Below are 15,793 nucleotides of genomic sequence, written 5' to 3'. Positions count from 1 at the left end.
TTGTTTTCCCCGTGGTGTGGTCCACTCGTGATTTATATAGATATCATTTTTTGGGATCCATCCTAAAATGATATTGAGAAATGGATGGACGACGGGGATTAAAACATGTACATCATTGTGGGGCCCATTGAGCCCTATCAGATCCAAAGAGCAAGTGACGTTATATATTGTAGAGAGACAGTTTGTGAGTTTTGTGTTTGACATAAAATAGTGGTGACTCGTTTATAATAATAGTGGAAATGACATAGAGTTATCCAGACCATATAAATAATGGGTCTAGTTGTTAGTGGTTAATATTTATACTTCCTAATATATAAAACTATCTTAATCATTCAGAAAATGGTCCCTTAAATGTATGGTTACTGATGTGGTTGATGTGTTAAATTGTGGAAAACTCATAATTTGTGGATTTGAAAGTAATATCTCATTTTAGAAGAGGGACTTTCTTCTTCCGAACGTTGCCCTCTGCCTTTACAAATCCCTCTTTCGAATGATGCCCTCTGCCTCTCCCTCTGCCTGCTTTCTCATTTTCTTCTTCCGTCGGTGGGTGATCTCAGAATCTTTGAAGGATTTCAGGCATATCTTTCCTGCAGTGGGTGAGTTTCTCTCGAAATCCCTGTTTTTATTCCAAAATCCATTCCATCTGTCATTGCTTTCTCTTTTCTTATCTCTTTTCTTATTCCAAAACCCTTGATTGTAACAATGTCAAGATTTGGCAATGTAGGAGGATGAAATGAATTCGAGACAAAGAGTAATAGGGTAAAGGTGCTGAGCTTCCACAGCAAGCGGCCATGGATCCTAGTGAGCCTCCACAGTGGTGTAATCCAGCTCTGGGATTACAAGATGGGGACCCTCATAGACAGATTTGACGAGCACGATGGTCCTGTACATGGGGTCCACTTCCACAAATCTTAGCCACTCTTCGTCTCCGGAGGTATATCAATCACCTCTTGCACTCTCTCTGTGCTGCCCTTTTCCTTTTTAATCAGCGTTTCATTTCATGGTTTCTGGAGGTCATTTCCTGATGAACAATGCTCAGAGAATTTGTGGCACACGTGATATTTGGGCCACCGTCATGTCATGATCACGGTGGACATTCGCTGGACTAGAGACCTAGATGGTCCACCTTTCATGTGGACGATAAGTATACTGAACGTAGACCATTGGTCATCTTTTTGTACTTATTATTTTCTATCCATCCGCTTTCTTGTACATTTGTGGTCCCTCTTGATGAATGGGTCATCATAATTTTTGGGCCGGTGCATGTTCACGGTGGGACCCACCTAGTGAATTCCCCCTTTTCCGCACTCATGTGCATCTTAGCACATTGCCTGCAAAGTGCCTTTTCAATCCCTTGCATGGATTGTTGTCTTAGAACTCCTCTTCCTCTTTTATAATTTGATCTAAAATGTTTATATGTTCAATTCCTAATTAGGTATTTACAATTACAGGATTGGGGCGGATGCTCGAAATATTAAATTGTGAAACTTGTCTAGCAGGCATTCATTACAATTTAGTGTGTTCATTTTAAAATCCTTTCCGTTAATATCACAATTTGGGCTATACACCTAGAAGAGGAGCTTGAAGCAGATGAAAGAAAGCTTGTGGAAAAGCTTGAGTATCAAATTCGAATAGAAAATGAGGCTAAACTGAAACGCCTTGCAAACAAATCTTTAGGTTCTTCAGTGAGCTTTCATACAGGATTTGTTGAGAGGATTGCAGTCCCTGGTAGATCTTCTACCAATGCCACCATGAGGACAGGCTTATGTTTAGTGTTTGTGCATTAAGATGGATGCTTTTGTCTGAAATGTCTGAAATGTCTTTTTAAGTGTGGAACTTTGTTTAAGGATAGTATGAGTTTATTCTCTTAGAAATGATGACATTGCCCTTATTTTCCTTCAATGCATACTATTTGACATGCTATTTGATTGAACATTTATAAATTTCTTGTATGCTTTTTTGTCAAATGTGATATTTTTACATTGGTATGGGGGGGATCTTTTTATTTAGAAACTACAAACTATTGGGCAGGTTACGTGTGGTGAGGAATGAAAAATATCATATCATGATCTTCATTGAGTGTATTGGTGATTGGTCTTCTAGTCAAAATTCACATTCTCGACTGTCACACAATTTCACTGCCTTTGATTTCCAGGTAGTTTGATGGCATTCTTTAGTGTTTTTTTTTTTTTTCCTTTCCTCACTGGTTTCTGTATTCTTTAGTTCAACAATGCTCAAGTGCCCTTAGAACACACGTAAGTCATAATGCTCCTAGCTGCATTTAGACATTTAATTTTAAACAGTCCAATCCATTGATCTAGACTTTCATTAGATCCAAAGCACATTTCACATATCATGGGCTACCATGCAAACATCACATGACAATGTTAAACATCTTGAGTAGCCTTCAATATGGACAGTAAAGATTTTAATGCCTATGCATCAACCATTCCACTCAAGCAGAGTATCAAATTTATTTATTTATTTATTTATTTATACAAATAATGGCCTTAGTGCACCTGTGCAACGTTATCCAAAGCATGAATGGACCCTCATGGTTGCTAACAACATTCTAGAAGTTTTCTATACAAATATCTTCATGGTGATCAACAACATAATGGCCTTAGTGCACCTGTGCATGCATGCTTGCGTGAGTATAGCTCACCTCCTGTTAAAGAGGCATTTGTAGGATGACCTATCTAGGAATGCTTTCTATTCTTTAGGTTGTCATGGTAATGATTATCAGTTGTGTTGTTGACATATTTTATTAGTTTTGTATTTTATATCTCATCCAACTTGATTAATGTTGACAATCATTTTTGTCCATGGTTCTTGGTTTGCAGGACTCCACTTAATGGAGTCATGTGTTCATACTCAGATTTGTAACAGGTTTCTAATAGGGACATGAAATGGTACACATCATGAGATTTCAAATATCAAAATAGCAAGAATGGAGTAAGTACTCAATCTGGACTGTAGGCATGAATTATCCATCCAAACAACACATGAATCAGTCAAATAATATTCATGTTCTGATTTTTTTTTTTCAAATACGCATGAACCTTTGCTTATGACACTCCGGTAGCAATTGGTAATCTTATGGAAAGGTTAAACTGGAGAGATGGGCTAGTGCCTCTGAAATACGGAACCGTTTTTGGATATCTCTAACATATTTATGTTGACTGTACCAAATTCTCGGCCTTGCACATGGACTCAATCTTCTTTTTGGACTGGACCTGTTCATGTGTCTTTTTCTCTGAAATTGATGCTGTGCTATTTCCACTATTTATCGCCCTCTCGGTGAGATTGACTCTTCTATCTAGCACTAATGCCAACTCGTTATATATGCATATCATGATGGTTGTAACTGGTGCTTGATTTTTAGGACGAATGCAAGATGGAAAAGTTGTTTGCGAGCATAGCAGGCCTTGCACTGCTTTTTTACGTGTTTGGAGTGCTTATCAGTCAACCAGAAATCCCGCTTAATATGAGTTGGAATCTTCCAAGTTTGAAGGGGGACAATACATACACACTCATGAGTCTACTCGGTGCGAATATCATGCCTCATGGTTTTTACCTCCACTCTTATATCGTGCAGGTAGATTTTATTTTCTTTTTCATGTCCGCTCTTTTATGTGTATCTTTCACCTATCTCAATTTTCTTGGATGGACGATGAATGTATTTGCGAATGTAAATGAAAATAAAGAACTTATAATATATATATACATATATGTTATCAATGGAGGATACCTTGTTTAGGGGGACATGAAATTCTTGTAGCTTATGGTATGGTGCCCCAATATTGGTTGTATGTTACTAGTATGTAGTAGATAATACTAGGTTCAATAGTAGATAATACTAGAGAATACCTAAACCCGATCCGAACCTGAACCTGATTCCCTAAACCTAAACTTAAACCTATAACCTAAACCTAAACCTAAACCTAAACCTATAACCTATACCTAAACATATGACCTAAACCTATAACCTAAACCTATGACCTAAACCTAAACCTATAACCTAAACCTTATCCTAAACCTGTAACCTAGACCTAAACCTATAGCCTAAACCTAAACCTATGACCTATAACCTATAACCTAAACCGAAACCTAAACCTATAACCTTAACCTAAACCTAAACCTAAACCTTAACCTATAACCTAAACCTATAACCTATAACCTATAACCTAAACCCAAACCTAAACACGATCCTGAACCCGAACCCGATTTCCTAAACCTAAACCTTAACCTATTCTCAATTCCCTAAAGCTATAACCTATAACCTAAACCTATAACCTAAACCTAAACCTATGACTTAAACCTATAACCTATAACCTAAAACTAAACCTAAACCTAAACCTATAACCTAGACCTAAACCTATCGCGTAAACCTAAACCTATGACCTATAACCTAAACCCAAACCTTGACCTATAACCTTAACCTAAACCTATAACCTAAACCTAAACCTTAACCTATTCTCAATTCCCTAAAGCTATAACCTATAATCTAAACCTAAATCTAAACTTAAACCTATAACCTAAACCTATAACCTAAACCTAAACCTAAACCTAAAACCTAAATGTATTCTCAAATCCCTTAACCTAAACCTACACCTAATCCTAATCTCAACTCCTTAACATAAACCTAAACTTGAAAACCCAAACCTAGACCCAAACTCGAACCCGAACCTGATTTCCTAAACCTAAACCTTAACCTATTCTCAATTCCCTAAACCTTAACCTATAACCTAACATAAACCTAAACCTATAATCTACACTTATAGCCTAAACCTAAAACTATAACCTAAACTTGTAACCTTAACCTAAATGTAAAGCCTAAACCTAAACCTAAACCTAAATGTATTCTCAAATCTCTAGACCTAAACCTATAACCTATAACATTAACATAAACTTATAACCTAAACCTATAAACTTATAACCTACAACATTAACATAAACTTATACCCTAAACCTATAACCTACAACATTAACCTAAACCTATACTTATAACCTAAACCTATTCTCAAATCCCAAAACCTATAACCTAAACCTAAACCTAAACCTAAACCTAAACCTTAACCTATAACCTATAACCTAAACTTAATTCGCTAAACCTTAACCTATAACCTAACCTAAACCTAAACCTATAACCTACACTTATAACCTAAACCTATAACCTAAAACCTAAACCTAAACCTATAACCTAATTGTATTCTAAAATCCTTAAACCTAAACCTGCACCTAATCCTAATCTCAACTCGTTAACCTAAACCTAAACTTGAAAACCCAAACTTAAACCCGATCCTGAACCCGAACCTGATTTCCTAAACCTAAACCTTAACCTATTCTCAATTCCCTAAAGCTATAACCTATAACCTAAACCTTAACCTATTCTCAATTCCCTAAAGCTATAACCTATAACCTAAACCTAAACTTATAACCTTAACCTAAACCTAAAACCTAAATGTATTCTCAAATCCCTAAACCTAAACCTATACCTAATCCTAATCTCAACTCCTTAACCTAAACCTAAACTTGAAAACCCAAACATGATTTCCTAAACCTAAACCTAAACCTTAACCTATTCTCAATTCTCTAAACCTTAACCTATAACCTAACCTAAACCTAAACCTATAACCTACACTTATAACCTATAACCTAAACCTGTAACCTTAACTTAAACGTAAAATCTAAACCTAAACCTAAAACCTAAATGTATTCTCAAATCCCTAAACCTAAACCTAAGCCTATAACCTAAACCTATAACCTACAACATTAACATAAACTTATAACCTAAACCTATAACCTACAACATTAACCTAAACCTATTCTCAAATCCCAAAACCTATAACCTAAACCTAAACCTTAACTTATAATGTATCACCTATAACCTATAACCTAACCTCAATTCCCTAAACCTTAACTTATAACCTAACCTAAACCTAAACCTATAACCTACACTTATAACGTAAACCTAAACTTATAACCTAAAACCTAAACCTAAACCTAAACCTAAACCTAAAACCTAAATGTATTCTCAAATCCCTAAACCTAAACCTATCTCAACTCCCTAACCTAAACCTAAACTTATAACCTTAACCTAAACCTAAAACCTAAACCTAAACCTAAAACCTAAATGTATTCTCAAATCCTTAAACCTAAACCTACACCTAATCCTAATCTCAACTCCTTAACCTAAACCTAAACTTGAAAACCCAATTATAAACCCGATCCCGAACCCGAACCCGATTTCCTAAACCTAAACCTTAACCTATTCTCAATTCCCTAAAGCTATAACCTATAACCTAAACCTAAACCTAAACCTAAACCTATAACCTTAACCTAAACCTAAAAACCTAAATCTAAACCTAAAACCTAAATGTATTCTCAAATCCCTAAACCTAAACCTACACCTAATCCTAATCTCAACTCCTTAACCTAAACCTAAACTTGAAAACCCAAACCTAAACCCGAACCCGATTTCCTAAACCTAAACCTTAACCTATTCTCAATTCTCTAAACCTTAACCTATTCTCAATTCCCTAAACCTTAACCTATAACCTAACCTAAACCTAAACCTATAACCTACACTTATAACCTATAACCTAAACCTATAACCTAAACCTGTAACCTTAACTTAAACGTAAAACTTAAACCTAAACCTAAAACCTAAATGTATTCTCAAATCTCTAAACCTAAACCTAAACCTATAACCTACAACATTAACATAAACTTATAACCTAAACCTATAACCTACAACATTAACCTAAACCTATACTTATAACCTAAACCTATTCTCAAATCCCAAAACCTATAATCTATTCTCAAATCCCAAAACCTATAATCTAAACCTAAACCTTAACGTAAACCTAAACCTATAACCTAAACCTTAACCTATAACCTATAACCTATAACTTAAACTCAATTCCCTAAACCTTAACCTATAACCTAACCTAAACCTAAACTCAATTCCCTAAACCTTAACCTATAACCTAACCTAAACCTAAACCTATAACTTACACTTATAACCTAAACCTAAACCTAAACTTGTAACCTTAACCTAAACGTAAAACCTAAACCTAAACCTAAAATGTAAATGTATTCTTAAATCCCTAAACCTAAACCCAAACCTAAACCTATAACCTACAACATTAACATAAACTTATAACCTACAACATTAACCTAAACCTATACTTATAACCTAAACCTATTCTCAATTCCCAAAACCTATAACCTAAACCTAAACCTTAACCTAAACCTAAACCTATAACCTAAACCTTAACCTATAATGTATAACCTATAACCTAAACCTATAACCTATAACCTAAACTCAATTCCCTAAACCTTAACCTATAACCTAACCTAAACCTAAACCTATAACCTTAACCTATAACCTAACCTAAACCTAAGACTTCAATATTCCACTGAAATGACACATCAGCATGGCCTATTTTAGTATATTACTCTGTTTTAGTATGACTAATTTTAAATCCTTTAGATTCTAAAGCACCCCTCCATAAACCAGAGCTTAACTATAAAATAAATTGCTTGCCAAGTATTGAAAATTGAGACTCTATGGTAGTGGTGAGCCAAATGATGGTTTTAACTTGTGTTTAGAATGAACTTCAATCTCTATTTAAAATGCCATTGCTACATTTCAGGAGTACATATCTTTTCAGCTTCTTTTCTTACTCCATTTTCTTCCTGATTTTTTCCCTAAAAAACCAAGTATATATCATTGGGTCTAAGTCTAGTTCAACTTTCAAGTTGTTTCAAGAAACATGTTTTCATTTTCTTGTTTTTCTTCTCTATGTTCTTGCAGCCAGTCAGGTTTATTTTCTCTATAATATATTGTTGCTCATCTTATAACAGGTAATAAAAAGAGAAAAGATGGCAAGGCTTCGAGAGCAGATAGCTGTGCAAAAGGCCAAGGAAACAGAACTGAATAAAACAATTCACATAACAGGTATTGCAATTTCTGATATTTGTCTAAATTTGGATGATTACAAGTTTCACTTATTATATTTCTTTTCTTTTTTCTTTATCCCTTTCATTAGAGGAAATGATGCAGGCAAAACAAATGTTAGCAACTGTCTCATGAAATAAGATCTCCCCTTACCGGGGTTAGTATGGCTGAGATCCTTGCCAACACAAATCTAGATCAAGAACAATGGCAGTTGTTGGATGTTATGCTATCTTCTGGAGATTTGGTTTTGCAACTTATCAATGACATTCTTGACCTCTTAGAGGTGGAGTCAGGTACAAGTTTCATTTATTTTCTAGTAAGGCATGTAGAGGTGACTTATAATTTCATATCTATGGACTTGAGTAATAAATCAATACAAGTGGTAACGTGTTTGAATTCAAGTACCTTACACACAATTCAAGTTAATTGTGGAGTTAGAAGTCTTGTTACAGTTCTTTTAGTTTCCTTCTCAAAGTACAATCTCTTACTAGTGGTAATGTGTTTGAATTCAAGTACCTTATATCATTGTGTTTCCATTTCAACATATTCTAGCATGTCTTGGGATATTTTGGCTTATCTTTGTTTACTAAAGACAATTCAATTTAGTATTGGCTGAAATTGTAGATGAACAAGGCACATTAAGTTATAAGTCTTTCAAACTTATTGCAGATTGCTGATGCTCTTTACTACAATGCAACAATGACACTTGGCATATTGCAAAAGCTTGGGGTGGCAGCAGAAGTTTTTAATCTCTGGTTTCAGATGCTACAATAGGTTTAAAAAAAGTGGTTTGCATGCTAATTTTAGGAGGTGACTTCTGCTTCTCAGATTGTTTTCCTCCTCATGTTGTAAAACTTTTCCCATGGCTTCAATAGTCCTATGGTGATTGTAGGGAACATGATAAGAAAGTTTGCTTGTTGGGATTGACTTCGCTTCTTGCACTTCCTGCGGACCAGTTACCCAGAGAAGCACCGGAACGTGTGTTTAGAGCAACACTTGACCTGCTTGTTGCTTACAAGGATAAGTTGCAGGTACTGCTCATTTCATTGGATGCTTTTTCTTTTCTTTTTCCTCTTTCCTTTTCTTTCTACTAATAAACTCAAATTCGTTACTGAAAATCCATGTGCATCATGCTTTCCTTATGATCACTCTTTTTAGTTTTACCTTTTTATTCCGCTTATTTTGGGCTTCCAAGAGGCTCGACAATTCATCCCAGCTCAGCTACACGCTTTTAACTGAGATTTGACAAGTAGGGATAGCCCAACAGTTTTTCCACATGTTATGCACATGTTTCACTTAGAGAAGGTTTTCCATGTTAGTATTTTTAGTCTTTTACAGGAACTATGCAAGTTTAGAACTGCTCGGAGATTAATCCTAATAAAGGATAGTTAGCTTCTATAGTCTTTGTACTAAGATTATAGATTGATGGATTTTGGCTCAATGGATTGAGGTGATTTGTTAGACAAGATCTACATTAGCTGACCAAAGTCAATCTACAGCACGTGATTTAGATGTAGTATGATCATGAGCTATGCAGGTTCATTAAAATTGTGGCTTTGAGTGTGGTGGATCATTTTCAGATACAATGTATGTGCAGGGTCAAAGATTTAGCCAATACCTTCAAACCACGGCTTTTGGATCAAGGGATTGAGGGTGCTTTGCTATACATTATCTACACTGGGCTCTAAACATGATTTATCTATCATTTGGAGCATTCTTTTTCAAGAAAACAAAAAATAGAGCCAACAAAATATCAAGTTGTGTTGGACAAAATGGACAGTCCAATCAACTTTTGAATAATTTTTTGTATTTTATTTATGATGTTAAACTTATATGTATTTATGCGTGGATGAATGTGATGTGGATAATAATTTTTTGTTTGGATGGATGTAGTTTAGTTTGGATGAATGTAGTTTATGTTTGGATGGATTTACGTAGTTTGGGTTTAGATGGATGTGAATGTGAATATGATGAAATATATTATATAACAGTTGTATATCAGGAAGAATATGATGAAATATATTGTAACAGGTGTATATTAGGAATTTTGTTCTGGAATATTAAGACTTTTACCTACGAAATAATTCATAGGTAAAAGTCTCATCCACGTTTTTTACCTATGAAAAATTTCGTAGGCAAACGTTTCTAAAAGTTATATACTTATTTTTTATTGACGAACCAATTCGCGGTAGAAGTTTTTAAGTATTTTTAGCTACGAAAGAACTCGTCGGTAAAAGTTTTTTACTTATTTTTTACCGACAAAGAAATTCGTCGGTAAAAGTTTTCTACATTTTTTTTACCTATGATAAGAATTATTGGTAAAAGTTTTGTACTTATCTTTTTGTAAATATTTTTACCTACAAAAAAAAAATCATCGGTAAAAGTTTTGTACTTATTTTTTACCGACGAAAATATTCGTTGGTAAAAGTTTTGTAAATATTTATACCTATAAAAAAAAATTTACCGACGAAAATTTTCGTCGGTAAAACCTTTTACCTGCGAAAATTTAGCTTTTAGCGATGAAAATTTTCGTTGGTAAAAGTGGGATTTCTTATAGTACAGGATACGATGAGGATAAGACGGCTGGAGAAGCAGAGGGAAGTAGAGAGACGCAAAATCCAAGAGCGCGCGAACAAATTTGCCTCTATTGGTGGTCAGACTGGTCTCCTCCAATTCAGTTCCGGCACCTCTGAGGTTCTCTTTCTACCTAAATCCAATGCCCTAGAACAAGAAGGAAAAAATGATTTTTTGCTATAACATCGTGCTCATCATTAGAGGACGAGCATGGTAATTCCCTGCCGATATTGCGAAATACCAACCACAAACAACCGATTTTTTATTGAACTCACCGATATGCTCAGGTGCATGCGTCTGACACACGTGCTTTTCCAGCGGCTTATTAGGTGGGCCCCATGATGAAGATGACCCGAATTATAATATTCTCCCATGTTGGATGAAATATCGATTATATCACATGATGCATCGTGATATTATTGATATATCACAATATATATTATCAGCAACCCTTTATAAGGCTCCCTTGTATTGTCAATACATGTGCTACTATTGATGAAATAAGGTTAGTCTACCCCCCACTTAAAATAAACCAAAAAAAAATGTGAAAATAATAAAAAAAAACCATTTTCTCTTGAGTGATGTGAATATTGCGTTCATGATGTTCTTCTCATGGCATCTTTCTTCCATTTGGAAATCCTTTGTTGGGAGCCTATGTTTCTTTTCAGTTATACTTTTCAACGTTTCCGGGCAAAAAAAAAAAAGAAAAAAAAAAGAAAAAAAAGAAAAGAAAAAAACCCTCTTTCATTCATACCAATGGTGGGAGAAAGGCTAAGATGACAATGACGATTTCTGTGAATGCTGGTTGATTTATAGTTCGAATATCAACATTAAGTGTATTTAATGGTATTATTGATTTTAATCACTTTTTCAATCTTACGTGGACTTTCAGATTCTTGAGACTGCTTTTAAAAATGAAACCTTGGTCTTGTAACTAGAGAGCAATACGTTGAGAAGGTAAGATGTCCCTCAACTTCTCATGGCAGACTTCTTTCTTTCTTCTTCTTCTTCTTCTTCTTCTATTTATTATTATTATTATTATTATTATTATTATTATTATTATTATTTGTCAAATTAGTCTAGGATGCATAGCCAGGGATATTTTGATTTTTGTTTGGCTGTATTTGTCCTTTAAGAGGGTTAATATCCAGAACAAAGTCGAAGAGGAAGAGAAGGATAAGCTTCAAAAACTGCAACAAGAGTGGGTGGAGGATTTGAAAGATTTTATGTGCCATGTTATTGTAAAACCATTTATTTGTTAGTCTAGGGAGAAGGAACTTCAATTGCAAAAACGAAAGAAGAGGAGGATAAAGGGGAATCCTCGCTTGTCATTTTCTGATGAAATTGAGAACGAAAGTGATGAGGATGCAGACAACAATAAGCATATATATGCTTATGAATTTTTGAACTGTCTTAATGTATCAAATTTTTTGGACTCCTTTGTTTTATTTCTTTCATTTTTCTTTGGTTATGAAAGAAAAAAATAGTTTGCACTAGTGATGTGCAGTTTTGTTTGGATCCTTGAAATTTGATAGTCACTTGTCAGTCTTTTATCATGAAAATTTCATTTTAAGGTAACTTTCAGTTAATTGTATTAATCATTTGATATATTTATGGATATCTTCTTCAGGAAGTTCTAGAAGTTGATGCCAAATATTTGGAAATGAAACCATCATATTCTCAAAGTGATGTAGATTCTGAATTTGGATGTATTGCAAGTTGAACAACGCAACAACAGTCTCTGAATTCTACAATTCATATTCATAGTGTGCACAGGACCAACCTTAAGATTTTGATGTAAATAGGTCGCAGAGATCACAAAAAACCACAATTGTAATGAAACACATATAGACGACCTGATATGTGCTTTTAAAAGAAACTTGACAGTAGAAACATGTCAAGTTTGAAGAACTTTTTTTTATTTTTGTCAATTTGTTAGTACACCCCACTGTCAGTTAACACTTCACTGTTAGCCACCCCCACTAGGGATCGATACCAAGACCTCAGTGTTGAAACGGGGTATCTTTCATTCAGTCTACCAACATATCAAGTTTGAAGAACTATTGAAGAAGACTTTTGAACAAGTCTTTTAGTGGAATTGTACCACTTGGAAAGTGTAAGAGGAATTTATTATAATTTTCGCTGAGAGAGAATGTATCTCCGAGATCCCCTGTGTGATCTCCCTCGTGAATTGCTGAGAGAATAAGAGATCACACAATCACGACCTTCAAAGGCAATCTGATGGAGAGATTCAACGAACTAGAGATCTCTTGAGAGTTTCAGTGACATTCAGAAACCATAGCCAACATCCTTCATTTCTCCACAACTCAGGGATAGTTCGTGGTGAGAATGGAAGGGAGATTCGACAATGACTCATAGCAACAAGAACAACAAAAGGTAAACAAGTGGAGTTCGAGATTGACAGAAGGTTCTCCTCTGCTAGATTGTTATTTAGAGGTCGATTGTCCAGAAAACTACTAAGAGGGAGATCAACAGTAAGAAAAGTAGGTAATTGTAAGGAAGACGGCTATCAACTTTCTCAAAGGTCTAGAGGCTCTTCCTACCCTAGCAAGTCTAGAGCAGAACGAGTGGACTTAATATCCATTCCGACAAAGATTAAAGAGGAATCCTAGGGTTGGGTCCCGCTGTCTAGAAGGGGAGCCTAGCTATGAACTTTGAAGGGTGGACTCTGGTCTCTGATGAAAAAAGGCCACCGCCATGAATTCGAAGTAGACGCGTACGTCGAAATTTGCCATCTTCCCTACTTTGTTCGTCTTTGGTGTTCCCTTGGAGTGCGACAAATACAATCCATCCTGATTTTTTCAGAAGATGGGGGAAATCAAGGAAATAGTTCTCCCTCATTCGAACGATGTTCCTAGAGGATTCTCCTTTGTGAGAATGGGGTTTAAAGATCCAGCCGCTCTCGCAATCTCCTCCCTCCACAATGGATAGAAGATTTTAGCCAAGTTGGCAAGATATGGCCTGAGATAGAAGATTTTAGATTGAGCTCCAGTCAAGATGGAAGAGAGGGCTCGTTTTGTTAGTTTGATAACCCTCATCTTCCTATACCTAAAGATAGTTGATGGGTTTGTCGGTCAATCATTCAAAGAAGTAGTTCCTGGAGGGGTTCTTTAACCATCCTCATAGGTACCCCCAAATCGAAAGGATTTCCCGTCTTCGGGGCTGAAGATTAAAGTGGACTGATCCCTAATCTCTGAGGGAGCAGCCCTATATTCCTATAGTCTAGTTATCCAAACTTGGGCTGGATAATCGTTATCGGCATTAACAAGTGGGTCAGATCCTGATGTAAGTTGCAAGAAAGCAACTTTGGCCTCAAGCCACTGTTCAACTGCCTGCTTCTCAGTCCTAGACACTTACTTGGACCTCATCCTCAAGGCCACAGCCCTAGACCATGGAGGCCTTGTGATCTGTGTGTAGATGGGAGGACCACTCTATTTTGGCTAAAAGAACATCTGGTTTCATTTCAAAGGGATTCCTCTCTTAATTCGGAATCTTGAGTTTGTGCTCTTATTAGGTTTATGTCTCGGGGAGGTTCTACAGTTTAATCTAGCCACTGAATCTGGATGGGAGCTCCGATCGGCTTGAATCTAGATTCAGAAAAAGCTAATCCGTTGTCATCTCTCACATCCTCATTCACATGGGGGAAGATCGGTTTGAGAGTCAAGTTTAATTAGATGAAATTCTAGTTGATTCTACACATTTTCATGGTGGGTTCGCATTGGCGGTTTAACCGAAAGGCAAAGGCACTCGATTAGCTACGTGCACATGTGGAGTTCCTTTCTGGATCAGGGGAGCCAAGCGGGGACATTTGGTGGCTAGGATGCTTGTCCGAAAAAGGATAAGATCCATGCCTTAGATCTCTGTCAGAGATTGGATTGAGAAGATCTTCTCTCCTTTTTTGATTGGGCCATGTGGATGGAGACGATCTTCCTCTATGCCTTTTGACGGTGTATGTTCCACTTGTGCAACTGAGCCTGTCGAGGTAGTTGATGTACATTGTTCGATGATGGGCCAGGATGGTTGGCAAATGTATTGCCTTGAGAAGCATTGTTTGTTAACTCCTTACGCATGGCTAGAGGAGAGCATTTAAGCCCTTTAAGGCCCTCAGGTAAATCAATGGTTGTCATGTGTCTTACCTTGGGCAACCCTGTTAGCCTCTATTCCTTGCGTGTTGAGAGAAGAGAGTCGGATGCCCGGGCCGAGGCCGCTCTCTCCTCTCGTCATGCTAATGTTAGGAGATGCTCCCTTAGAGAGGAACATTAATTTCTTCTTCTGACGACAACTCGCTATGCCAAAATTGCGAAATTGCGATGGACCAAATCCGTCGTAAAACCAAATAAATGATGGATTTCATCTGTCGCTTGGTCCATGGCTGTTTACTGGGTCTTTTTTTTTTTTTTTGTGCGACGGATTTAATTCAAAAAACCCACCTGAATGATTGGTCATTAAAAGTATTAGCAACGGATAAGGTCCGTCGCTAATATGATGAGAGCGTCGGAACTAATCCATCGTTGATTTTTATATGTTCAGAAATTAGTGACGGATTTGGTCCGTCGTTAAAATATCTGTGAATAAAATAATATTATCAGATTTTTTTTTTTTTTTTGAATCTTACACCTGATAGCTATTCAAAAAATAATTCATATGATTGTTTAATAAGAATTCTATTCACAAAATAAATCCTATTCACATGATTGTTTAAAAAGAATCCTATTCATCCAACTAAAAAGTTCAAGCATACTGAAAATAAAAACTCCCCGCTAAAGCATTATATGATACCTCATATGACAAATACATGCACATAAATGGTATCCACTAAATATGATACCTCATATAACAAAATATAACCATTGACTCGCAAAAGCCTGCAACTCCCTAATGAAATCTAATATATACTTGCATACTCCTAGAAGACTGGAGCTTTTGATAGGACACTTCTTTCTTCCAGCTTGAATCCACAGCTTTGTCTACCATGGGAACATATTCATCAAACACTGAGAACCCTGCGCTTCCAAATTAAAGAAGCATGTCACTAACTACCGCTAGACACATTGTCACAGTATTTCTAGAAGACGGAACATTAATTAATTAAATACAAATAGAAGAAAAGCCTCATTGACAGTACATGAATCTTTGAAGTGGTTTTTGGATCGATAAAAGACTTCACTGTGCTCCACGACAGCCTAAAACCAGGGCCATCATTGATGATAAGCATTCGGCACAATGTCTGTA

General features: G+C 36.0%; 2 long non-coding RNA genes across 2 annotated transcripts; both read left to right on the top strand.

The window, feature by feature from the left end:
- Nucleotides 1-472: 472 nt before the first annotated feature.
- Nucleotides 473-1,653, top strand: LOC131231717 (uncharacterized). The gene is made up of 3 exons (XR_009164524.1): nt 473-596; nt 711-934; nt 1,452-1,653. It is a non-coding gene; the product is annotated as an uncharacterized LOC131231717 (long non-coding RNA).
- A 6,986-nt stretch (nt 1,654-8,639) lies between these two features.
- LOC131231287 (uncharacterized) lies at nt 8,640-9,825 on the top strand. Its single transcript, XR_009164275.1, has 3 exons — nt 8,640-8,776; nt 8,859-8,997; nt 9,564-9,825. It is a non-coding gene; the product is annotated as an uncharacterized LOC131231287 (long non-coding RNA).
- Nucleotides 9,826-15,793: the final 5,968 nt, after the last annotated feature.

Source organism: Magnolia sinica, chromosome 17 (genome assembly GCF_029962835.1).
Source record: "Magnolia sinica isolate HGM2019 chromosome 17, MsV1, whole genome shotgun sequence".
Lineage (NCBI taxonomy): Eukaryota > Viridiplantae > Streptophyta > Magnoliopsida > Magnoliales > Magnoliaceae > Magnolia > Magnolia sinica.
The sequence above is the reverse complement of the archived record's forward strand: the minus strand, read 5'-3'. Positions and strand labels throughout refer to the sequence as shown.